This window comes from Trematomus bernacchii, unplaced genomic scaffold (assembly GCF_902827165.1).
Source record: "Trematomus bernacchii unplaced genomic scaffold, fTreBer1.1, whole genome shotgun sequence".
In the NCBI taxonomy this organism is placed as follows: domain Eukaryota; kingdom Metazoa; phylum Chordata; class Actinopteri; order Perciformes; family Nototheniidae; genus Trematomus; species Trematomus bernacchii.
The window spans coordinates 321982-348558 of NW_022987564.1; the positions used below are offsets into that span (position 1 = coordinate 321982).

The 26577-nt window shown below is 41.5% G+C and overlaps 1 protein-coding gene and 6 non-coding genes across 12 annotated transcripts in view; all 7 read right to left on the bottom strand.

Annotated features, from left to right (window-relative positions):
• Positions 1-99: 99 nt before the first annotated feature.
• Positions 100-176, bottom strand: LOC117478498. The gene has a single exon (XR_004555462.1). It is a non-coding gene; the product is annotated as a small nucleolar RNA SNORD83 (small nucleolar RNA).
• A 551-nt stretch (positions 177-727) lies between these two features.
• LOC117478509 lies at positions 728-795 on the bottom strand. The gene has a single exon (XR_004555473.1). It is a non-coding gene; the product is annotated as a small nucleolar RNA SNORD57 (small nucleolar RNA).
• A 140-nt stretch (positions 796-935) lies between these two features.
• The window catches only part of LOC117477566 (nucleolar protein 56-like), a 30881-nt gene continuing 5239 nt past the window's right edge, over positions 936-26577 (bottom strand). Inside the window, exons 1-14 of one of the 6 annotated variants that reach the window (XR_004555354.1) lie at positions 23538-23700; positions 22673-22743; positions 20014-20141; positions 19536-19819; positions 18710-18956; positions 18504-18619; positions 18072-18143; positions 17768-17917; positions 17547-17665; positions 17074-17216; positions 16634-16879; positions 16390-16462; positions 12722-12786; positions 12361-12549 (exon numbers count right to left, since the gene is read on the bottom strand). The gene's annotated coding sequence lies outside the window, so the exon portion shown is untranslated. Of the gene's footprint in view, positions 971-12360; positions 12550-12721; positions 12787-16389; positions 16463-16633; positions 16880-17073; positions 17217-17546; positions 17666-17767; positions 17918-18071; positions 18144-18503; positions 18957-19535; positions 19820-20013; positions 20142-22672; positions 22744-23537; positions 23701-26577 lie in introns of those variants that run through there. The other 5 variants (XR_004555356.1, XR_004555357.1, XR_004555355.1 and 2 more) reach the window with 5 other exon arrangements.
• Positions 12614-12684, bottom strand: LOC117478477. Its single transcript, XR_004555441.1, has one exon. It is a non-coding gene; the product is annotated as a small nucleolar RNA SNORD99 (small nucleolar RNA).
• LOC117478524 lies at positions 16223-16353 on the bottom strand. Its single transcript, XR_004555487.1, has one exon. It is a non-coding gene; the product is annotated as a small nucleolar RNA SNORA44 (small nucleolar RNA).
• LOC117478462 lies at positions 17318-17438 on the bottom strand. The gene has a single exon (XR_004555427.1). It is a non-coding gene; the product is annotated as a small nucleolar RNA SNORA26 (small nucleolar RNA).
• LOC117478465 lies at positions 23331-23451 on the bottom strand. Its single transcript, XR_004555429.1, has one exon. It is a non-coding gene; the product is annotated as a small nucleolar RNA SNORA26 (small nucleolar RNA).

Below are 26577 nucleotides of genomic sequence, written 5' to 3' on the forward strand. Positions count from 1 at the left end.
GGCTCAAGTCAAAATTCAAGCACCCGCCCCCCCCCCGCTCTCGGGGTGGACGCCCTCTCAGCCCTGGTCTGGCGGAAACACTGGTCCTCATTAACGAGCAGCCATCAGACTAGGGTGATAGATGAGAGGTCCTCACGGCCCGGAGGCTGCGGCATCTATACATGTCATCATGTGGCTCACACACACAGAGACAGAGACACCTCTGCTCCGTTATCTTCGACCACAGCAACCTCCACGTCTTTTTCCCTGGGGTTTCCTCGGCTCCGTTCTGTGCAGCAGGGGCTTCCTCTGCCTCGACCTCCATCTCCTCGGCCGCTGGCTTTGTGTCTGCGTCTCCATTTTCTGCCTGTAAGACAGTAAAAAAGGTTAATAACTATATTCATGTTTACTCCAAGCCCTCAATGTATATACATCCTGCTCTATGTGGATGCAATGTCTGACTCACTTCAGTGATCGGGTCCATTATTTGGGACCAGCCAATGGTTCGGAGTCATGATAATTTAGCATGTCGTACACAGAGAGGACCATGTGAGGGTCAAATCTCAAATCAAAACATGCGAGTCCTGAAACTACAACCACTGCTTACCTCAGCTTCACCGTTCATCGCCAGCGTCTTCTTTTCACGCTTCTTGCGTTTCCGCTTGATCTCAGTAGCCTAGGACAAAAAAAATTATTAAAATGGTTGCAAACTGGCTTGTTTGGTTCATCATTTCTACATCCTAATGCTGCGTCAGGCTCATTAAATCATTTTAAACCCCCACAGTAGGGTCAGGACAAAGCTTGTCATCATCCACAGCATTTACAGACTGAACTTTTTATAGGACACATTTGATCCATGGGTAAAGAGCTTCTTTTCTGCACTCACCTCTTTCACAGCTTCATGACATCCAGATTCTTGCGTGGCACGTCGCCCGTCTCATAGAAAGACAAGCGCTCTTCCACCTGTCCGCGCAGCTTGTCCCCGTACACACTTGCAAGCAAAGACATTCAATAATAAATCACAAATTGTTAAGATAACAGTAGTTTAGCAACCTAGTGGCTTTGCTCAGAATAAAGCTTATCACCACCAACCCGAAGGATGACTACTGTTGACGAAAAATGTGAACATCATTGTAATAATGCCACAGAGCGTGAAACTCAAAAGGAAATTCAACAAGGCCGTGCCACTTACACATTACTTATTTGAAATAAATTGGCTCAACGAGCTTTTAACATTACATTTAATTGTTGGAGATCAATTCCTCAATTAGCTTAATGTTAGTTCCTGTGTTTTTGTCCAACTAGTTCATCAGATGTTCTACCTCAGACTGTGGGGGTGCATTGGGGGAGAGGGATCACTCTGGAGGAGAGGGATCACTCTGGAGGAGAGGGATCACTCTGGAGGAGAGGGATCACTCTGGAGGAGAGGGATCACTCTGGAGGAGAGGGATCACTCTGGAGGAGAGGGATCACTCTGGAGGAGAGGGATCACTCTGGGGGAGAGGGATCACTCTGGGGGAGAGGGATCACTCTGGGGGAGAGGGATCACTCTGGGGGAGAGGGATCACTCTGGGGGAGAGGGATCACTCTGGGGGAGAGGGATCACTCTGGGGGAGAGGGATCACTCTGGGGGAGAGGGATCACTCTGGGGGAGAGGGATCACTCTGGGGAGAGGGATCACTCTGGATCAACATGCCATCTGTTATGGGAACCAGATTGGACTCCCTCCAGAGGCAAACCTGGATCTCCCCCTCATCCTGCAAAAACAGAACGGGCTAAAGTAGTGCTTAGTCACAGGTACAATGTGATTTAGGCAGACACTTCCCAGAGCATTTCAATTGCACTTCTGGAGATGATCTCGGCGTGGCAATCGTTAACAGTTTCCCCTTTAAGGCTCAGCTCCTCCCCTTTGACACAGCGATTTCCTGACAGAAAAGCAAAACAATAGAAACATATTCAATGTCAGAGCATGAACCAATGCAACGCCTCTTGGTCAGCAGTGACCTAGTCCGGCTTTCTGACAGTATATGCCTCTAAGCACAGAGTTCTATAAAACTTCTTCACATCAAGGAAAAATGCATGCAAAAGTTGACGGATATACCAGTTCCCAGGCTGACAACGGTCCCCAGGCCCTCCCCCCGCCTCATGACGATGGTGGCGAGAATCTTGCGTCCCAGAAGGCTGTGCTGGATACATGTGGGCAGGGCATTGAAGCGCTGGTGACTCAACATCGCTATCTGGTCGTGCAAAGTGCTGCCACTCACTGGGAGCTAGAGAGAGGGGTGCAAACAGGACAGGCAAAATCAAAAAGGAAATGAGCATTATTTAATATTTGGTACGTCTGAAGTATTAATGACTGTGAAATTCAATGAAACATCTCAGGAAAACTACAATAGCAAGTTATTAAAGCTTTCCAAATGTGTGTAATGTTTATATTTTGTCATATTCACTACCTTTTATGCAACAAAGCCTTCAAGTGATTCAATTACTCTGAAGCCACCAAGGTGTGGGGTAAAATAGTCTCAGGCCCCGGCTCCACGAGGACAAATACGGCAAAACGCATCGGAGTAACGCAAATGCAACCGCAAAAAACCTTCCGTCCCCACGCAATATACACCGGATTGTGTCAAGCTCCACGAGACGGCTCCGTTTACATCCAACCGCTGGAAAAGCTGCAGTACATATGCCGAACCTGTACGTGGCGCTGTAACTTCCTCCACAAAAGCAGCAACTTCCTCCACAAAAGCAGCGAAGAAGAATGGTTGTCATGGCTGCACTTCTGTGTATTCTCCGCGGTGGGGGCCGACAGAACCGGGCAGAGTTTTTCGCCGGTCAGCGTGTGTTAAAGTTTAAATCTTCCGGACAAAATTATAAAAGTGCCGGTCAAAGGTCTTCTTTGTTATTTATTGAGCTTTAAAACAAATGAATAACGACGATATAATGATATATGATAATAAAATACACAGAGCCTGTCTCTTTTTCCTCTCTTCTCACAGCGTCAGTGTCTGTCTCATGCAGCAGCTGATCCTGTAATGAGTGACCCGACAGTAAAAATGAACATATTTATAACTCGTTTAGGTAGTTTGAGAGGTAATTAAAATAGCTAAGGGTGGTGATCTGACTTGAACTGTGTGTTTTGCTCCCGCTGCATCACAGCGGGAGGAGCTGCGTGTCTCCGTCCTGTCAGATTAGACTTCACTCGCGTTTATGTCCATATCGAGATAAAGATAAATAATCTGAATTCAAGGAGGAGCTCCTGTAGATGTTGCACAAAGAACTGTAGCATGGTCAGTAGCGACTGGAGCACGATAGCAACCCTGCGGGGGAGAGGCGGGGAGAGGCGGGGAGAGGCGGGGCTATGAAAACGAATGACCGTATAGGCGACTCCACGGCCCCGTTGGACCCCCCAGAGCGCTCCGTTCCCAGATCTATCCACCTTTGGACCCGTTGTCGTTTGCGGGGTCTGTTTCTACGTTTCCCTTACGGCGTCGTCGAGCTTAGAGGGCTATACGCATGAGAAATATGCGGATTCAACCCGTTTTCGTCCTCGTGGAGCCGGGGCCTCAGGGTGTAGTTACCTTAAGACTCATTATGTTCTAACTGAGATTACGTGTTAGTCTGAGTGTGCAGATGTTATTTTTTATGTGTGATTTGCCCATGTGAGGTGGTTAACCAATTACATGCAGGTGTTGACTGTAGGGGTGGGCGGATCGATCCCAAAATATCGATACTTCTGATATTACGTTACGTTTCAAAATATCGATACTAGAGCCAATAGGATCGATACTTTTTTTCCCCCTCTCCTCTACTCGTCAATTTCATCAAAAACTATGTGCAGACGAACACAAGTATATGCGCTCTTTTCTCTCCACTGCTGTCCTCCTCTCCTCGAGCGCTCCCTGCCTGAACGCCGATTATCAAGCTGACTGCCAGCAGGACAGCAGCAGCAGCCAGCGACTCGCGAGTGCGACACACACGTGCATGATGGCTGAGAGAAAGAGGAGCGTTGTGTGGAGCTATTTCACAACTGACAATGAAAACTTAGCGAACTGTGATGTGTGCAAGAAGGCAGTTCGCTACTCTGGCCACTTTGTATTGTTATTTTTCATGTTTGCACTATAAATGTGCAAAAATAAAACGTTTGTCTATAAAAACGGTCCTGTCTTTATTAGGGCCGTCAGTCGATTAAAATATTTAATCGCGATTAATTGCAAATTAATCGCACATTTTTTTATCTGTTCTAAATGTACCTTAGAGGGATATCTTTCACGTTTTTAATACTCTTATCAACATATGAGTGGACACATATGCTTTATATGTTTGTTTATTATCATTTGAACAATGACAAATATTCTCATGAATATTAAACACAACAACCTCTGAACATTACAAATATTCCCTTCAATTCAACCTGGAACCTCTCTCATACAATAATACTGTGTGTGTGTGTGGACACTGATGGATCGTTGGAGCTATGTGCAGCTCAAGGCATATATGCTCCAACGGGAGCTGCCTGGATGCTGCAATCATGTAGCGAGTACTATCCGTGCTGAGTGTGCTGACTTTTCGTACAATGTCCCACTGTCTGGCTACCTGCATAAAGTCAAGTGCTCGGCGCAGTTGTCGGCGAAATGTCATTGAAACAGCTCCTTATATCTGTTAGCGCAGCTAGCTAGCACCAGATGCTAACAACAACACGTAAGGTGTGCCTCGCTCGCGCGAGTCGCGTCACACATACACACTCCCTCCCGGTCCTCCCGATGGCCAGTCCGGGCCTGCCAGTGAGCGTGGAAGTGTGGTCTGCCACAAGCGGGCGATAGGAGCGAGGCTGTCAGCATCAGCTTGTCGATGGTATTTTAAACTCGATGTGCTCTGAAACTACGGGGCGGCCGAGGACAAAAAATACACATGCGTTAAAATAATTAGTGGCGTTAATTTTTTTTTTGCATTTACGCGTTAACTTGACAGCCCTAGTCTTTATTCATGAAAATGAATTCAGATTTAGTCTCTGATGCTTTCAGCTCAAATTATGTCATGCAGCTCTCCCCTACATGAAAGTACATAAGACGCTTTTCATTTTAAAAAGTATCGGTATCGATATCGGTATCAGCGATACTGGCCCTGAAATACTTGGTATCGGATCGAATCCAGATTTTGTGGTATCGCCCACCCCTAGTTGACTGTAACTCCATTATGCTCTGCGTAATCCCCACGGTGAGCAAGAGAAGGCTAATGTTTCATGACAGAAAATGTGAACCATTAAGAAGTCAGTACCTCAGCTGGGATTAGCTCCCCGGTGCGGGCTGCCCTCTCCAATCAGAACCCGTAGAGCGGCATCTGCTGCTTCCTGTTTTCCCTGCTTCTTGTTGGACGCACACACTGCAGGGAACCAGCGTGCGCCCAGCTTAGCCTGAAATGTGAACCTGAGCAGGGGCAAAGAGAAGGAGGATTTAATAGTTTTTCTCAGTCACTTTAAGAACAAAAGGTCCCAAGGGAACACGAGCAGAGAAAAAGTGTTGTTAGCGGAAAATTACTTTCAATAATGTTCCAAAACTTTGAATTCTTAAAGAAATGTATTTTTTCCAGGGAGTTGCGAGTGGCTCACGAGGCAGGGGTCGGGGACCTCATTAAAAACCTCAACAACGCAGTGTTGGGTCTTTTGAAGTACGCTAGAGCCCGGGGCTTTGCTGCTGAGTTCCGACTGGTGGACCAGTCCGGGCCCTCGCCTGCAGTCAGAGGGGGCGAAGAGGGACATGTAGTCCCAGACTCACTGCCATCACTGGAGGAGCCCAGGGGCAACTGAGGCTGGAGAGGGGAGAAGGAGAGATTTGAACAGTATTGAGCAAATTGAGCAGAACAGCGTGACAGAGGCCACACAATAATTTATTTCAGCCTCCAGGGCGATCTGCTAGTTTTCTAAAGACATTATACTCATTTTGAAGATGTGCAAAGCCCTTCTCTTCCCTCCTATATAAAGAACTTGAGTTTATTCTCTACTAAGGCGGAGCGAAACAACATTTACATATCACATTGGTTACATTTGAAATTGCAACTTTATTTGATTTTTACGTAGATTTTCCATTGTTGTACATCTTGTCATGTACCTGTTTTCTGAATCTAATTATTTGCACCTTATGATCATTGATTTGTTTTACACCAGGAAAACATAATGTAGTTCCTATATTTACAGTAGTACACTGCATATATAAATAACCATCAGTAATGTGGATGTAATAAATAAGTTGGTAAATAATAGTAAAGCTAAAACATTCTGGCAAGTTTACAAAACGAAATTAATCTACACTTAATATTAAGATTTCCAAAGTCCAAGACAATATCTAGTCTTATATCAAAGACATTGCCCAGCTACTCTCTACTTACATGTCGAGTGGGTGACCAACCTCCGATGCAAGATTTGGGGGTCTTAAGATGGCTAACGGGAGCTTTTTTCCACACATTTAATGAAGAACTTGCACTAGGGTCTGGGAGTACCTCCATCACTTGGTCCACATCGTCTCCCGTGCTCAGCATCTCTGTGGTGAGCATTCTCAGGGTGATGGCAGCAGCGTCCTTTTTCGCAACCTTCTTGCTTGACGCCTCTGCGACAGGAAACCGCCTCCCATTCAGCAGCACCTGCATGCTGAATCTGCCACAGGGGAGGAACATTTACAAAGATTAGACACAGTGATTCGTCAATACATGATTCATTGAGCAGATACAATTTTTCCTCCTAAGACCTGTACAAATAAATTGTCATTGTTAATTGGCAACATCATGTGTCTTCATTAAAGCTGGTATATTTTCCACAGACTTTGAATCGATAAATTAGTCAGCAGGTGCTTTACAGAAAGTAAGAAATGTGAGGTTTACATGCAACTATTTAGGTATGTTTAATAAGAGATGCACTGGAAACTAAGTTTTTGACCTGCTGTGACTTGATGAATGTTACAGATACAATGACATTGACAAATACATTGTATTTAAAGTGAATTGTTCAATACCTGATCTATAAACAGCACCCTGGATTCATTCCTAGCTAGGTTTTAATATTACAACATGACTGAAAAGAGAATGATGATACATATTATTTTTTGTGACAAACCTTGGGTTGTGACAGGGTCCCGACTGGTTGACGAGCTGGAACTCACAATTGTGTTGCAGATGCAGGCTGTACTCCATTAGGCTGCTGATGGGGTTCTAAAGCATCACCTCCTGCAGTTTGGCCAGGTTATGGGGAGGTGGAGCAGCCAGATTAATAAAATCAGGGTAGACCTCCAAGGCTGGTAACCTCAACTCAATACATCAAGTAAACAGACATTTCACATCATCCAAGGACAAAATGTAGTTTACATGCAAGCCCTAACATTTGTTTCCAGTAAACATTATGCTCCAGCCCCACCTAGTGTCAGCAGAAAGTATTACAAATAATGATTACAAAAATATATAAAATATATTTTAAGATCATGGTTAATCATCCGATTCGTCTGTACATTGCTGTTTTAGTCTGTGTTCTTCTAATTAGTGTCTACAGTGTGTGCCTATTGAGCTGTTTAGAGCCATGTGGGACAAAACCTGATCATGCCCCTCCCTCTCACTGTCTAAGTGAACGGTGACTGTAAAAACTACACTGCGCATGCTCAGAGTATTTTCCTATTTAATGTGTGTGGCAAAAAAATAATGACCATAGGGGCACCGAGCTGCCATCCCCATCATACGTCATCTCACATAATTCAGAGCCGATTGGCTGTAAGTACGTGTGCCGCGAAAAGTGTGGTGTGTGAAGAGGAGAGCTGCAGTGACGCGTCCTAAAACCCGGAAGTAAGCTGCGCGTGGCTTCCCTCGACAAAAAAGCAATGAGATTTCTCCATAGGATTTTAGAAAATAGCTCGAAATAAGATCTGTGGGAAACGTACCCGTTAGATAAATGCACGTTTTGTTCAGCCGGATAATATCCACATGTCTACCCTACTTTTATAATTTTTGAATCATAAATCTATCGATTAGATTTATGATAGACTTTTGAAACTACAAGAAGATAAGGAGGACTTTTACAAAAAAGTAAGACATTTTTGTCCAGAAGGATAGACAAATGGACTTCATCTTCAAGTCAAGGTAAGACGGCAATTTTATTGAAAATGGGATCTTACTAAGAGAGAACAATTCAATATTTAAATGATAAAATTACATTGTTTGGGTATCCTTTTGTTGAACTGTCTGTTTAAAATTAATCGAAGCATCAGACAAAAAAAAGCTTTTGAAAATATTATATTTTGGTTTAGGTCAAAATATAATATTTGTAAACCTGAAGAGTCAGTACCAGTGCCTCACCAGCCATGAACCTCACTGCACCTCACTGCAGAAGCTTATATATAGACACCTAAGTTTTTTGTGCCCCACCACTTTTGTACATATAAGAACGCCACTGATAATAAGGCAGCGCAATGTTTGGTAAAATACAACTACATTAACATGCCATTATAGCTATTAACTTAAGACTGATTCTATAATTTAGGGTGCATTTCACATCAACAAAACAGTACAAAGAAAGTGTTCTTTCTCAATAGAACAATCAGTGGTTCAAGTTAGTATATTCCTCAGTGTAACATATCCACTAGTTGCAAAGCTTAAACATTTTTATTTATTTTTTATTTTAAGGGAAAGGATGTTTTCACTACTCAGTTTGTCAACTATGTTACGGACAAACTTGATGTCATTACAATCATTTGATTAAGTCCTGCACTTCAAGTAAAATCAAATTTGAAAGGCTCTTGAGTCTATTCTACCATATATCCAAAGATTTTTTAAAGTTTAAAAAATAATTGTATTAAAGTTTTGTTTTTTCATGCGATATGTTCAGCACCGTCATTAAGGATAGGGATATTTTGTATAATAAAACTACCATACAGGTCATTTTGATAGTTTTAAGAGATGTCATGTAAAACTCCAACCTGTGTAGATATACATTATACTATAAAGGATATCAGAAGCACTATTTTAGATATTTTAAATTTGAAAAAATGAGGTGCAACATAGTTGACAATGAAAGTCAAACATTTGACGCAAATAACATAGTTGACTGGACACATTATTAACCATCAGCACTATGTTCATTTCAAGGCAGAAGTGCAAAATTCCATTGATAATGATGTGTAATGACATCTACATGTCATACAAATTGTCAACTAGGTTACCTGTCAACTAAGTTACTACAGTTATTACAGTACTGGGTAACTTAATTGACAATTTCCCTATTTTGACCCATCATTTCAATGGTAGGCCTTGCCTGGATGACCACATGTCATTTTCTTGAACAGGTTAACATCACATTTGAACATATAATTGAATTAAAATCATTAAACAATTGTAAACCATAACAATGTACGTAACATTGTTGATGGTCAATTAATATACTCATTGACAATGTGCTATTATACATAACATATTGTAAAAAGTTAGAGGACAATCACCACAATGTGTTCAAAATGTCTGCCAAAGAGGAACATGGCTTCATGTGATGCTGGTGACATGGTATTGGGACAAACCATTTTTGAGTTAAAGGGGGGAGTTCTGTTAGTAACATAGTTGACAGAACTTTTGCGGACATTCATATATTAAGATATTTAAATTATTTAAAGGACGAAATCAATTAAAAATATGTTATTATTCTTTAGTATTTAGACTTTTGAAATAAATGAATAATTTTTTTTATTTACTTTAATGGTTTTTATTCATTATTTTGAAACCAAGACACCCTCAACTGAAAAACGGACATAGCAAAAACTGACAATTTAAGAACATCATGACACATTTCAAGCTAAATAAAACATAGGATGCACATAATGTGTGTGTGATATTATAACATGCTTTCCAATAATAGGCAAAATGATATTTTTGAAGACAATAGTTAGAATAATTATAATTATCATCAATGGACATCAATGGACATGGAATGTACCCTAAATTGTAGAATCACTCTTAAGCTAACTGAACCACGTGATAACAGCTACTAAGCTACAGAAGCTAACGTTAGCTCGTTGGTTTCGGTTTCAGCATGTCAGTCAGTAATTGTCTTGACATGATAAAATACTTATTTTCAGTTCACTATAAGCTAACTATAACAACTATACACTTTTGTGACATTAAATACGAATATTTGTATCTTACCGGAGGTTATGCTCTTCTTTGTCCTTCGGAAGGCTTGAAGCCGAAAGAGACTGAAGGAGGGTCCTGTCGTATAGAATATCATCTGATGAACGTAAAACAATGAAGCTCAACAGATAGAGTCATACAGGTTGAAGCTAAACTAACAACCAATCACATGACGGTGTTTTCCTCCTCATCGACTCAGCCAATCTGGAGCCGATGAAATACCACGAGGCTGTTTTCAATAACGTATCAAGATTATTACCATCACCTGTTTGTCTCCTCTGTCCTCAGTGGGTTCCTCGAGGGTTCGGCTGTCTGTTATTGGTTATATTTTGAACACTAGATGGCGCAGTGGTGCAACAGAATATCATTGATGTCCCTGGTACAGGTGTGTGATATGGGACTGGGAAGAATAAACTGTTTTCTGACCGTGTCGCCGAGCACAAAATATACAAAATAAAATGGCATTGAAAGCAAAAAACTTCGTCGTCAATGGAGATTACACTCGTCCTACTAAATCACCCAGTTTAGCAAATCCCTCTGTGATATTGAGTGGCAATAGTCACCATATTTAGGACAATGAATATATGGCAATCTACAGTGAATTATATTTTAAAATGGAGAGCCGTGCAGACGTGTGCAAAATGCAGAGAGCTTAGCCTGAACATGGCTCACAGTATTAAAAACAAGATGTTGTTCACATGATGTACATTAATGTAATGTTATTATGGGGTGGATACCAGTCACTGTCAGTGGGGGTCCTGGGCCTTGTTGGTGAAATGAAGTCCATGTATTTAAACAATATGAAGACACTTGAGCTTTTGCTTTAGAATAAGCATTTTCAAACTGGTTTATAAATTGGGAAAGAAATATGTGGACAGTCATTAATACTTACCCTTATCTTATCATTGCTTTAATAAAAAACAGATTTCATGGCTTCTTCTGCTTTCTTCTTAGACGCCAACTCCACTTAACTCGACCCAGACTCAAAGCATCCTGTGGTGAGTCTGTTGTTAAATTCAGGAAGGATATAAGTTCTATTTTTAACTGGAAATTGCATTAAATTCAGTTTGACCGTTTTGTAGGCACATTGAAGAATAAATGAGACTAAGGAAATAAAATGATGTGCAGTAGAGCGATATTTATTTACTATGAGGGGGACATGTGCACCTGATGTAATAAAAATAACTGAATTATGCGCAAACATTTTGGTATTCGTGAAATGTTTTAAATTAAACCCGGAGGTTAAAGTAGAAGCCCTGGAGCTATAGGAGCTGCACACGGCTCTCATACAAGGATGGGTTAAATGTACAGACGTGGCCAAAAGTTTTGAGAATGACACAAATACTGCAGCATGTTATGAAGAGTGATTTGCAATTTATTTCAACATCCCTCTTTGCTATGAAAATGAACTTAATCCTGAAAAAGGAGGGAGGTTCAATTGTTGTGAAGAAGGCTTCAGGGCGTCCAAGAAAGTCCAGCAAGCACTAGGACCGTCTCCTAAAGTTGATCAGGAGCAGGATCGGAGCACCAGCAGAGCACCGTTTGATCAGGAATAGCAGCCGGTGTGAGAGCATCTGCACACAGTGAGGAGAAGACTTTGGAGGATGGCCTAGTTTCAAGAAGGGGAGCAAAGAAGCCCTCTCCAGGAAAAACATCAGACACTGATATTCTACAAAAGGTATACAGGGATTGGACAGTTGAGGAGTGGGGTAACGTAATTTTATCTGACGAATCCCCTTTCAGATTGTGTGGGAAGTCCAAAAGAAAGCTTGTCCAGAGAACAAAAGTTAACGCTACCATCACTCCTGTGTCATTCCAACAGTAAAGCATCCTGAAACCATTCATGTGTGGGGTTGCCACTGTATTTAAAACTATTTGGCATTGCAATGACAAAGTAGCAGGAAATCACTCTTAAAAAAGTTTAGTATTAGTCAAAGACCACATTACCTGTGCTTCAGTTTGATATTTAAGCTAGACATGATAGTGGGATATAAAGGACAATTTCAACCAGATTTTTCAAAAATAACCCATGAATGTTTTCATTAAAAACAAGCCCTCAGTATGTGCTGTGTCTGGAAGTATTTTATCATTTGTAATGTTATGTATTAACTTTGTGAACTAAGCATCCAATGCTTGTTGCACCATAAGTGTTGTGAAACATTCATCACAAACTCTAAATGTCCTTCACATGTGTAAATACAAGAATATCAATAAAGGGATTCTCAAAATTGTTCTGTGTAAGATGTTTATTTCAACAATTGTTTCGGAGAGAAACCGTTCAGCTGCACAGTTTGTAAGAAATCCTTTACAGAGAACTCGGACGGTACTCGTATAGCACTTTGTCCAGTCGCTACGACTCTCAGAGCTTTACATCCTCCTGTCCTCCTTCACCATCTTGCTGCTGCCTTCAACGCACTGCACCTGAGAATACAAAGAAACTACATTTAGTGAAATTCAAACACTTTTTCTAAGGTCATTATTTAAGAGCTAATCTCAGTCCCATATCCGCGAGTTTCATCCAACAGTCCTCTTGTTTTAAATTCATCATAGATCAGGAATTTATGAAATGATGCAGACAAATCTCCTTAAATACCTCATGTTACATGGAGCCTCTGCATCCCAAGGACATCGGATTAGATCTCATGGGCAGATTGATGCCTGCAGGAAGAGAACAGCATTAAAACTAGAGAATGCAATTCCTGAAGAAATTGCTAGTGGGAATGCTTTATGCTGAAAAGCTGACGCTAAACTGCTATGCTGAAATGTAATGTGTAAGAAGAAAGTGAAGAATTTAGATTGAAATGATACATGAACACTGGGGGCTTGAATGTGTGATGAGAAGAAAAGAAAGTAAAAAGGCTTGGAAAAGCAGCAGAATATTTGAAATGCAAACTTTTGAACCAACTTGATGGCGAATGATCTGTCGCCATGCCAACGGCATTTGATGACATCCCATAATACGCTTAGATGCGTTGATGGCTGTGTTACCAAACCTGTGAAGTTTAGGGCCATTTGGAGCATTTTCACTGAAGTTATGAGAAAACCGTGTTTCATGGCGGGCATTGTGTTGCCATGGCAACGGCATGTCCCGTAGATGTCTTCACGGCTGGACTGTTAGCACACATGTGAAGTTTGAGCACTTTGACAATTTTCATAGGAGTTATAGAGTGGCAAAGTCACGCCCATCTACTTCCGGTCCATGGGACCTTATTTCGGAAAAATAATGTATTGAAGTCAATGGAGAGAGAAAACGTATCTTTCGATCCCGTTTGAATTGTGCCATGAATTACACATATGATGTTTGTCAATCTTAGTCAAGTCAGTTTGTCGTAAAACTGTTGAAATATAAGACTATGAAAAATACGCAACTAGAAAGACTACAAATCCCAGAGTCGCGTAAGTGATGTCACAATTGTTTTCCTCCACTAAGAGATAGCTAAGATAACTCCATATAGATATAATCTATCTATATGGCGCTGGCTAAGATAAGATAACTTTAACAAGATGCCCGTGTGCTTAGTACCAGGTTGTTATTATACCAGCAATGGGTCTTGCTCGTTCTTTCGCTTCCCGTCTGATGAAAGGACCAGGAGTACTCTGGATCAAGCTAGCTAGTAGCTAGCACGTTAGTTAGCATTACAGCCTTGTCATTTTTATTAGCCTTAACATGAAGTAACATTAAGTAACCCAAAATGTTAAACAGTAAGAGTAGTAGTCATATTTCGTGAACCCTTTGAAGAGTACTGTCACCGGTGTGATCATTCTATAATACACAATTTAAGCCCGGGGGAGAAATGCTAACGCTAGCGATCTTCTCTACTTCATGATATCTGCACAAATGGTTGACATTAAACATTAAAACGACCAGGCAGTTCAGAGAGAATCAAAGGAAGGCAGGCAGGCAGCTTTGCATGACATTCTTCAGGACGCGTTTCATTGTGGTGATAGTGAGGGTAGTCAATCGTTTTGTTGACAAGACAGTAGTGACGGCCATCTTGGTGACGTGTGTTGTTGACCAGAGATGTAGTTCATTGAGCGTTTCACACAAACAAATGTGTTACTTCAGTTTTACGACACATTTTTTTTTTTTTGACTTGCAAAATTATCTTTTAAATTGACAAACAACATATGTGTAATTCGTGGCACAATTCAAACGGGATCGAAAGATAATCTTTCTCTCTCCATTGACTTCAATACATAATTTTTCCGAAATAAGGTCCCATGGAGGTCCACCGGAAGGGGAGGGACTTTGCCACTCTATAGCAATATCGTGTTTTATTGCAAGGGATGCGTTGCCATGGCAACAGCTTTTGAGGAAAACTCACTAATGGTATATAGACATGTTGAGGGCTGGACCATTAACTGTCATCTGAAGTCTGGTGGTGTTTGGACCATTTGCATAGGTATCACGACAACATTGTGTTTTATGGCGAGGGATGCGTTTCCATGGAAACGGCTTATGGTGATATTTCAGATTTGGCGTAGAGCTGTTGAGGCATGGATCGGTGTGGCAGAGAGAGAGTTTGAGAGAGAGAGAGTGTGTGTGTATGAAATGAACAGTTATGCTGCGTTCACACCGGACGCGATGCGAATATTCGCATCGCTCTAAACGCTCGAGTGTCACCGCGGCTGACAGCTGTGTTTACTCGCATCATTCAAACAAGACGCGCTGGCTAGGGAGCTACAACTGCAACAAGATGAACATATTTTACCGTGATTAAATTGTAATACACGTTTCTAAATGATGCCGAAGTAACAACATACTGATACCGGTTAGTAAAAACCATGAATTAATTAATGCTTGACAAGTCTGCAGACAAGACGGCAGGCGAAAAACCTTTTAAAATGCTTGTTTTCTGAATGAAGATCGGGTCGACCAGGCTAAGCTAACGTTGTATATGCTCATTCCACACTCATATCAACGGCCTACAGACATAAATAAACCAGCGACTGTATTCGCCATGACACAGACAGTCTGTGGTTTGTACTTGTTTAACTTTTGTCCAGTTTCTGAACAGATATGAGGAGCTGTGAGCTCTGTGTGCTAACTGCTAACAGCTAACGGCTGATGTGTGGTTGAACGTCAGTGACGGCACTGGCTGAGATCCTCACCGCTGATTGGCTTCCGCGAGAACGAGTCACGTAAATTTGACGCTCGAGTTGAAAAAATTGAACTTGCACCGTTCAATCACGCCGCGTCCACCGCTTCATGCTCGCCGTCGGAGCGAATTCGCATCTCTGCATTGACTTTACATGTAATCGCGCCGCCCACAAACATCGCATCGCGTCCGGTGTGAACGCAGCATTAGAACTGACTGCTGTCAGTTGGAGTGATGACATCATCGTGTTCCATTACACAGGTGTTTATAGTTGAGCTAACGAGCTATGAAAAGATCAAAGGTTTCATTGTTCTGAATGAGAGATGAACCTCTTACATGTGAACGTTTTGTGGAAGAACGATAACAGAAATTTCAAAACGTGAAGTATGTCAAGGAAGTTGAGTATATGAAGTTTAATTTTTGTGTACTTTCGGGTTAATAATGTGGCCTTTTTGGCAGTTTAACTAAAGGTGTGCGGCTGCTGCTGTGTGGAAATATCTGCCTGAAATTACAATGGGCTTTAATGGAGACATTTTGAACGTTTTTGTCACTTCATGCCCTCAAGAGGCATTTTGTTTAATTATGTGTCATTTTTCAAGCTACGAGATGTTTTCCTACGTTTGTCATGAAAAAGTATGTCTCAGGAATGTAGAGTTTGGGAATTATGGCAGTTTTAAAAAAAAATATGAAGGGAAATTTCAAGATTTCCTACGCACTCTAACTTAACGAGCTGCGCAATGTTAAAGTTCAAATGTTAAAAATGTGATGTATCTCTGGAATTATGAAAGTTATGAATGATAAAAGTAATAGCCATCGATTCCCGACCGAGCTGAACGTTTTGATGTTTGAACGGAGTTTCTGCGATGTTGAATGTGGGAGGAGAAGACGGACAAAATAATTGGACGGAATAATATACTTTTCGTCCGTAGCATAACATATAGAAGAAATAAAGAACTGTTGTTGCGCAGTAAGCATTTCTACATAATGACGTGAGGATCTGTTGGACAGTTGAGTGGCTGCTGATGGCATAAGAGGCCAGAACAGTCAAAGACCGACCTTTTATCTGGCATGCACTTGGAGAACCCTAGAGCTACAGACAAGCCCTGGTCCTTAGGATAGCATGCTGTGAATAAATCATTTTATACAAGATATTTGAAATTACCTTGAAGTGAGACATCCTCATGAAGTCACGGCAGCATCAGGATCAGTGCCTAGTGCTCAGCCATCATGGTCACCTTAAGAAAGATAAAGAAACTGTGAGTTTGAAACACCTTTTATTTAAAGTGGCTTAGTTGTTAGCAAAAGTGGCTCAGTTATCTAAGTTGTCTCAATCAGATCTAATCAGTGAGGGCAAGTTTGTCATCACAGCCACTTTTTATAGTTGAAATATAACTTGGATGTTCTACCTCAGACTGTGGGGGTGCATTGGGGGAGAGGGATCACTCTGGAGGAGACCTTAGCCCTCTCCAGTCACCCTGCTCGGTTCCTGACCCGCCCTGCCATTACTGTAGCCACTTTATTCCCCAGCAGGGAGGGGGGGGGGGGACCTCATGAAATGGGTTCACATTCTTCAGGAAGAACTCTGATGTCGTGACTGCCCGGCCCGACTTTGAAATATACTTGCCAGCATGGGAGATCAGACGAGCTCCAACCTGAAGAAGAAAGGGGCATTAGGCTCAATGACCAACAGAGCTTTGGGGGAGGTACCATGAGAAATGGAATACTCAGGAGGACCATCAGGACCGGAAGTATCCACACAGAGATTCAGGGGATTGACAGATTTGGTAAACACATCATTGGTCCTAGAGTAATTTATATACAGTGAACACATTGCACTTTAACTCACCACTTCTCAGATTAAAGCTGGGGCCACTTGGGCCATCTTGCAGCGCAGGTACTCCTGCAGCCCGAGTGGATATTCAGCCAGAGCCACCACGCGAGTGGAGAATCTCTCAATGTTGATCAGATCAATGGGTGAGATGTCCATACCTGAAGGATAGATTAAGAAAAGGTGTTAAGCAGAGGTTTACTACCATTGCATGAACCATGTTGTGCAGTGGGTTGAACACAAACAAAGTCATTGCATTTGTGTTTGTTTCTCCCGACAGGATCCGCAGAGAGGACGGTGTTCCTTCACTACAGGTTTATGAGAGATTCAATTTGCCCCCCTGTGTTAATCACCAAGGACATTTATTAGTCCAGGGTGGGCAAATAGGGGCATGGTGTGTTTTTACGTTTTAAATGCATGTGACGTGCACAGATGCCAACGTAGTAAAGATGAAATTAAACTCTGGCATGGCGACTATTGGAGGTTCGTACTTCAACCAAATGGCTCGATCTACTACGATCCTGGTCCCGTTCTCCTGTAGCAGCTCCGCGTCTCCACATTCTAAAACACGGAGTCCCTCCACCTTGATTTTTTTTGTCATGGAAAGAAGCTACAGAACATAAACATACAATTTAGTCATTGTTGCCAGATGTTTAGTAAAATACTAGCCATATAGGGCGCATGAGTAAAACACCTCGAGTACTTTACTCACCTCTACCTCCGTGAAGGCTGTGGAGTGGAAGGAGAAACCGTGGTTCGGGGCATTTTTGCCACGCAGATGGCTCACCTGGATCAACATGCCATCTGTTATGGGAACCAGATTGGACTCCCTCCAGAGGCAAACCTGGATCTCCCCCTCATCCTGCAAAAACAGAACGGGCTACAGTAGTGCTTAGTCACAGGTACAATGTGATTTAGGCAGACACTTCCCAGAGCATTTCAATTGCACTGGAGTGATAAATGTTTTGTTACAGAGTATAAATCAGTTGTTGGACATAATTTCCACTTTTCCCTACCTCTTTTAGTGTCACATTCCTGAGTGGGACTGGTAGTTCTGAGCCCATCTGATGTTTTATAATTGGCTCAATCTAAATGTTGCAAGTAAAGGGGGGAAAAAAAAAATATATATATATATATATATATATATATATATATATATATATTATGCACATGTCTCTGGAATTGTAACTTATACAATGTTTCTTTGGTGTAATAACATGTATGTTTCTATGTAAACCTTAATACACTATATTCTAGTTGAGTATGTAGGCCTCAGTGCTTTGTGTGCAATTACAACTTGACCTTTTGTTTTTGTTTCACAGTTGTCTGTGCAACATAGGATGATATTTTCAAAGCACTTCATGGTAAGTTACATTATATCAATGTTTTAAAATTGTTGATGTATGATGTTACTTGCTTAAAACATTGTAAATCTGAGTATAACGTACCTCGTTGATGAACCCTTGAACTGTCACCAATTGCTCAATCCCTGTGGTCAGATCCAGAATTGGCACCAGGGTGGAGGGAGGTGTCAGGAGGGCCTTGCCTTCCTCCTCCAAATGGCCTGGAGCGGGGCACACATGTATATGGCTGTGTTTTTTCTGCTGAGCATGGATTTGGTATGACCAAATTTGCTCATGCCATAATTCCTTACAATGTAAGTTTGGCCCTCGTTTATTTGCTGGAGCAAATCTTCAAATAAAACACATTTCTGTACAGTCTGCCCGTCTGTGACCGCAGCTGTTCGGTTTCGATAAACCTGTGTGGCCTTGGCACCCTCTCCATCGAACTCACACCTTTGTACTTTTGTGGTGTCTTTCACCGCCAGAACCTTCACCTTAATTTGTGGGAGCCTTTCATAAGGCTTAGTGGCCGTTCTAAAGGTTTTGGACAGAGACATTCTGAAAAAAACTCAAGATAATAAGCAACGTATTAATGATTTCATAAAATACCAGAGACACCGTACTATTATTTCATGACATTTAGGTTGAGATTTTAGTTGTTCAATTAAAATATACATATGGGACGTGCATTAAATGCATAGTAAAACTGTTTATCATCCTGATAATCAACTACTCTAGTATAATATTGTAAGCCAACATTCAGGTACGATAGGGGCGCAGTGCATATTTCACATTGGCTTATAGCCTGCTATTAAACGTAACAAAGGAAGTACTTCCGTATCCGGCATATCTACGCCCACGCGACGAGGAAAGCGCTATGATACTTATGCGTTATGTTAGGAACGGCTTTCCTCAGTTGTTCAGGGTTACATGGAGGTTGTCAGCACAGGAAATCAGTGGATTGACAGATTGATACATCATTACAACTGAGGACACCCATAAGAAATTATTGAGTGAACTTTTTTTACACAAATTGTCTTCGAGTCAAGTTGCATTATTATTGTTGGAGGTCAGTGCCTCAATTAGTTTAATGTTAGTTCCTGTGTTTTAGTCCAACTAGTTCATCAGATGTTCTACCTCAGACTGTGGGGGTGCATTGGGGGAGAGGGATCACTCTGGAGGAGACCTTAGCCCTCTCCAGTCACCCTGCTCGGTTCCTGCCCCGCCCTGCCATCACTGTAGCCACTTTATTCCCCAGCAGGGAGGGGGGGGGTGCCCCAGTACCTGAACAGGGCCTTGTTATGGCGCAGTTCCACTACAGCGCGGAGCTCGCTTTAAGCGTGCCGTGTCGTGCCCGTTTTTGGTTGCGCTTCCACTAGGCCTAGTTCCGGCCCGGCCTAGTGGAAAAAGCGAGCTCCAACCTGAAGAAGAAAAGGGCATTAGCTTCAATGATCAACAGAACTTTGGGGGAGGTACCATGAGAAATGGATTACTCAGGAGGACCATCAGGACCGGAAGTATCAACACAGAGATTCAGGGGATTGACAGATTTGGTAAACACATCATTGGTCCTAGAGTAATTTATATACAGTGAACACATTGCACTTTAACTCACCACTTCTCAGATTAAAGCTGGGGCCACTTGGGCCATCTTGCAGCGCAGGTACTCCTGCAGCCCGAGTGGATATTCAGCCAGAGCCACCACGCGAGTGGAGAATCTCTCAATGGGTGAGATGTCCATACCTGAAGGATAGATTAAGAAAAGGTGTTAAGCAGAGGTTTACTACCATTGCATGAACCATGTTGTGCAGTGGGTTGAACTAGGGCTGTGCAATTAATCGTATTTTAATCGCAATTACGATTTTGTCCTGCCACAATTACAAAAAAACGATTATTTTGCTTTGCTAGGTTGTGACAGTGCACTGCAACATATTTGATCTAATTTATTTTTATTTATCATATTTATGTTTAGTGGCTTGTGGAAGTGCGCTCAAATATTTGTTGATCTTGTTTATTGGTATTTAACATTTATTTTGGTTTTTCAGTTGAACTATACGTTCAGGGTCAACAGTTAAAAAGATACAGTTCAAATTATTATTTGTATTTGTTTTAAAGGGCCATGTCATGCTTTTCCGGTTATTACCCGTCCCCTTGTGTGTTGAAGGTTTGTATGCATGTAAACGGTCTGCAGAGTCACAAACCCTCAAAGAACACCCTGTAGCGAGTAAAACTCTAACACAGTCTATGCTGCCCCAAAACGCCTCGTTGGAGATTTCTCATTTTCCATCGTTTACTTCCTGGGTACTGTGACTTGTGAATACACCCTCTGCCAGCATTTCACGAAACAAAGCTTCACAAACCTTTCAGCGATTCATGCCGGATATGTACAGCGTAGGGCACTGAAGAACGATGCTGTTCCTACTTTGTTTGGACCAGCGGGAGATTCGGGTACACAACCTGTAAGTATTCATTGTTGTTTGTGTATTTATGATGTTTAAAACAAACAAGGTATCTACCACGACTGTTGAAATGGGTAAACGTTTTTCGGGCTGCTAAGCCATTGACACAGTGCTAACTGGGCTAACTAAGTTGCTAGCGTTTCCATATATCAACTCGAATGTCAGCAGATGGCCTTACATGTATCTCATAGCAGGAGAATGTCTGCATTCACACACGAAATACTCAGACAGTATACTCCGGGTGATTTACCATACGGTCAGTCGCGAAACTTAATTACATTATAGTTGGCGTTCCTAGCGTGTATGCTACCGAGCTAAATAAATAAGGCTACCAAGAGCTAGACATGAGTTTGCTAGGGAAAACATTGTTTTTATGCCAGCTACAATGAATGACCGAACGTAGCAGACTACCCGTATAAGATTGCAATTGTAAACATGTTCTTGTCTAATATGAACCACTAGCTGTTGTCAGGGATGCAAAAGGTGACAAGGATCCGAGTCCCCCAACCCCACGGAATATAGGCTTTAAAATGAGGAATAACAGGATGTTAGCAGTCAGAACAACTAAAGCAGCAGTGTTAATAACAGAAACGCCAAAGAGTCACATCTAATAGAAATATATAAAAGCATTTATTTTTAATTGTGTCGCAGTCAGTTTATAATTTTGGCAGCACTGTTGAGCATTTTGAAAATGTATTTTCATGCCTCTGTGCAAGGCTTAGTCTTTCTATCTTTATAGCCACTGGTGTAAAGTAACTAAGTTCATAAACTCAACAAGTACTATACTTGGGGACAATTTTGAGATACTTGTACTTTATTTATGTATTTCAATGTTTTGCTACTTTGTTCTTCTTCTTCTCTAAAGTTCAGAGGTAAATGGTGTACTTTTCCTCCACTACATGTATTTAATAGCTTTAGTTACTTCACAGATCTGGATGAATGATGTGAAATATAATCCAGTGTTAAATCAGACTTTAGTTCCACCTGGAGTAAATTCACAAGCTACCCTGCAGTATACAAAGTCATTCAAACTAGCTGCACCTTTACCAGCTTTGAGAACACTTTCATGATCAATCATTATAAAACATATATATTATTCTGAAATGGACCAATCTGCTACTTTTACTGTTGCTACTTTCACTATATTTTGATAATACTTTTGTACTTTTATTTGAGGAACATTTTGATTGCAGGATTGTTCCTACACTCTGGTACTTCTACTTTTACTCAAACCTGAGTACTTATACTTTTACTCAAGTACAAGACCTGAGTACACATATATGTTGATTTTGTACATTTCTAAAAATAAAGTTTGATGGAAATACTTAATAGCCTTTCTTCCCTGAATTATTTGCTCCTATAACATATCATTCATATATAGCAAACCATGATTTGATTTTTCATCAAACACAGTAGTAGTTAATTATAGGTAAGAATAACTTACTCTTCTTCCGTTCTACGCCTCAAAGGTCCATAATCTAATCTGTAAATAGTATGGAGGTTCTGCAGGGTGTATGGTTGAAACAGTTTGGCTCTAGTCCTGGGTGGTGTACCATGCACATAATAGGTGCTGGGACTTGGTTCATTCGTGTTACAACCTATAGGAAGGTAAGATATTTGTAACATAACGCGTTTAGCAATTAAACCAACTATGGCAAGGTTTACAAAATAAACATTCAATTACTAAGGAAGAAATAAAAAGTCTATTGACTTGACAAATATGTATGGTGTATATCTTGGCATATAATGTTGTGTGCTACTGTTGGTGTTTTCAGCTAGCTGGCTACATAATGTTGTAACTGTCAGCTCGGCTACCTTTTCTTATTTCTTTGCAACAGACGTGTTCCACTTCGGTCGGCATCATGGCGCAGTTTCCAAAAGTGCACCTAAATAACAACAGTTGTAGGTACAGTTCGGTTAGTTAGCGGACAAACTTGTTACTGTGATGAAGATACATGATGCAGTTCTATCATCTGAAATGTAAGAGCGATACTAAATAAAAACGTTCCACTGTGAAACCGTCTGCTCTAGTTTGGGACGGTGGATCAGGTCTATCACGTTGGTCTGTCTCACTTTCAGGATCGGACTCCGGTTCAAACATATACGGCTGTACCGACGCCATTGTAAAACTGATGTTCCGCTCGGAGCCGAAAATTGCACTGTGTTGGACATGGGCGGAGCCCAGTCTCTGGTGGTTGACCAATCGGAGCACACTGGGCTCACAGGAGGGGGGGCAGGAGCTCCAACAAGCCGTTTAGGACAGAGTGAATACACATACTATACAGAGATGCTGTATGAGAAACCAATGTGAGTTTGGAAAATTGCACAATATAAATCTATTTTAGTATACCTCAACAATGGAAATGGCCATGACATGGGAACTTTAAGCAGAGGTTTACCACCATTGCATGAACCATGTTGTGCAGTAGGTTGAACACAACCAACGAGATTTCACTGATAAGTCATTGCTTTTGTTTGTTTCTCCCGACAGGATCCGCAGAGAGGACGGTGTGCCTTTACTACAGGTTTATGAGAGATTTTATTTGCCCCCCTGTGTTAATCACCAAGGACATTTATTAGTCCAGGGTGGGCAAATAGGGGCATGGTGTGTGTTTAAGTTTTAAATGCATGTGACGTGCACAGATGCCAACGTAGTAAAGATTAAATGAAGTTTGCGTACCCATGGAGGAACAGGATGCTTCCAGGATGGCCTGAGCCTTGGTGCCGTCCATCACCACGGCCTCCATGCTCTGCGGACGATTCTGACCAGCTCTGGGAAGTGGTATCCAGCTGTGCCTTGGAGGCAGCCAGGCCGGTGAGACCCTTCACCAGCGAGTGGAAGTGCAGACCTACAGGACAGACAACAGATTAGATGTGTCGAGTTCAGTGGAAGAGTGGCAGAACAGCATGTGACCAGCGCCTGTTCAGATTTTCAGTATGAACCTTCATGAGTTTCAGGGTTAAAAAAAAATGACATCACAACAGGAGTAAAAAACTGAGACAGGAAAATGATCCTCACTTCTGCTCATCTCTGCTACCACCTCTCCAGTCTGGATGGACACGGTAAACTATTCTTGTAAAGATTCTCCGACCTTGGAATCTGAAACCCCCAACACGGCTTTCTTCTTCGCAGAGAGGGGCAGGTTTGTCTCTAGGAACAACTTCAGGTCACCATGAACCACACCTGCAAGGGAAGGAGGAAGATTACTTATTGGTCTGTAGAGACTTGGTTCAAATTACTCTTGAAACCTGCAGAAGAGCCATTTGAAAGATGCAACACATCATACGTGGATCTGCCAGAAGAATCCTTTATTGTTCAGTTTATGATGGGCTACTGCTAATATGTGAAGGTTAACAATTGATTTGGTTTAAACCAGGGGCGTCGCCTGGACCTGGAAACATTCGGGGCTTAGCCCACAGTGGCGGTGTAGGTACCAGAATCTGTTCGGGGTTCGTTACGCTTACCAATGACGTCACGTATTGGCTGTACAGCAACCAAAGAGGACATTTTACACGGCCAAATTCTGCAAATAATGTTTAAAAAAAAACAACAATCGACAGTACTGTAAACATATGTAAATAACCCAATTTGTGTTCTGTGAAACTGAAAAGGATATTACATTGTTTTTTGTTACTTTTGTTGCAGTTGTACGTCTTAAATGTAATTTAGGTTAACTTCCTGTGCTTTTATTTTGAAGGCGAGTTTAGGCTGTTGACAGGAAGTTGTTGCTATGGAAACAACATGACGGAGAAAAAAGTAATATCTTCTACATATAAAGACGTAGAAAGTAAAGAATAACGTGGCCTACCAGATCCGTTACAATGAAGGCTCGATAATCAGCTTGCGGCATATAGGTGTGTCGTGTGTGTGTAACAGGGTTATCAAGGTTGGTATAAAATCCTTGATAAATCGGAGAATTACGCCATCTGGTGTCACAAACAAACGTGTGCCTGCATTAGCTTTGTTAGGCATAAAGTGCCTCTGGATGCTTCTCTAAATCGAGCTTGTACCACTCATAACAGCAGCACCATCATAACTTTGAGCAACACATTTAAGATGTCCTATTCCATGTTTGTCAAGTAGCTGCTCTATTGTGTCAGTAATGGTTTTAGCATCAAATGCTGCAAGCTGAGAAAGTCCAAGGAACCTTTCTTTCACTGAGCCTTGTGGACTTACATATCGCACACAATGCAAGCTGCTCTGTGTGATTATCCCTTGCTTCATCCACCATTACCGAGTACATTTTTGCCTCTTTAATCTCAGAGATTATCCTTGCCATTACAACGTCAGCGGTGCTTTCAAACATATCATTCTGTGATGAGGGTGAGCAATAGGTCACACATGAAGGTGGCTTATATGTTTGCAGAAAATGATCAAAGTTTTCAAGAAGCTTCATGCATTCCATAAAATTACCCTTGTTATCACTCTCTCCTGCTTCGTTGTGCCCTCTAAAAGCAATCCCTTGCTTCCCAAGAAAGGCCGTCACTGCTGCTACGCGTTTCAGATCCTCCCTACGATCCTGAATCTCACTGACATTTGCAGCATGTAGCTGCTCTGTGATGTCCCCATGGACGTGGGTGGCTTTAAAGCTCTTCCAAAGAATAGTTGAGGCCTTGTGGATCAGTCAATCAGTTTCCAGCTCTGTCAAATAAATGAATTTCAAGATGCACAAATTTGTCTTCATTAAAATGAGTGTCACCACTGTCACAAAATATAATACTAACCAATTGAAAAGTTAAATTTACATTGGAAACCTCTTGTAGATATCACTGTTAGAGTAGTTATCTGCCAATAGGACAGAATCATTCCTATACAAATGCAGTTTGAGTAATTCACTTAACACTTTATATAGTAATTTTCACTTAATACTCTAATATAGTCATCTTTCTGCATTCAAAACTAAGGAAAGCTGTACAATTTGACATGATAATGAGGAAAAAAGGCCTCCGACAATGCAGATAATTTTTTTTATCATATCAATTTTAAGATGGGTCAAGGCTTAATATTTGGGAGCATAGCGTCCCTTGCCCCCCTTTCAGGAGCCACACTGGATTAGCTTTGATCTGAAATCTTTGTATATAAAAAGCTTGTTAGCTGGCTGTCCATCTCATAATGTTCACATAGAAACTAGCTGTCAATAGGAATATCATTCAGAAGAATTATAATTTCATGCAAAAATCTGTCACAAAAAGAGGTTGCACATTTAAATTCAGGTGTTGTTATGGCAACGTCAGTGGCCAAACAGCCACATTTACTGCTGCAAATATGTTCAAACATGTTGTCGACACATAAAGCAGTGGCAACTATGCCACCATTTCAGCTGACTTTTTCTCAGAAATACTGTCACATAACATCCATATATTTCAGTGCTAGGTTGATGCTTAGCTAAGCTAACTATGAAACACTTTAACTGACAGGACTCAGGATCAACTGTGTACTGTAAGGTAGCTTCTATCTTCATGTAAGTCAACATTTCCCAGAGAGCTTTCTTTTAAATCACCAGGTAACGCTAAAAAAAACACAACATTTAGATTGTATGACCAAGTGTTTATTTAATTTCTCTGGCTAGCTATAGCTACTTGCTAACGGTTTAGCTTACCCCCGCGATTCAAAGTAACGTCAACGTAGCTGTAATTTATGCTTTGCTTACATGTTCGCTTACTGGTGGTGTCTTTCCTCTGTTGCATTCAATGAACACGGGAAATTACAATTATGCCGT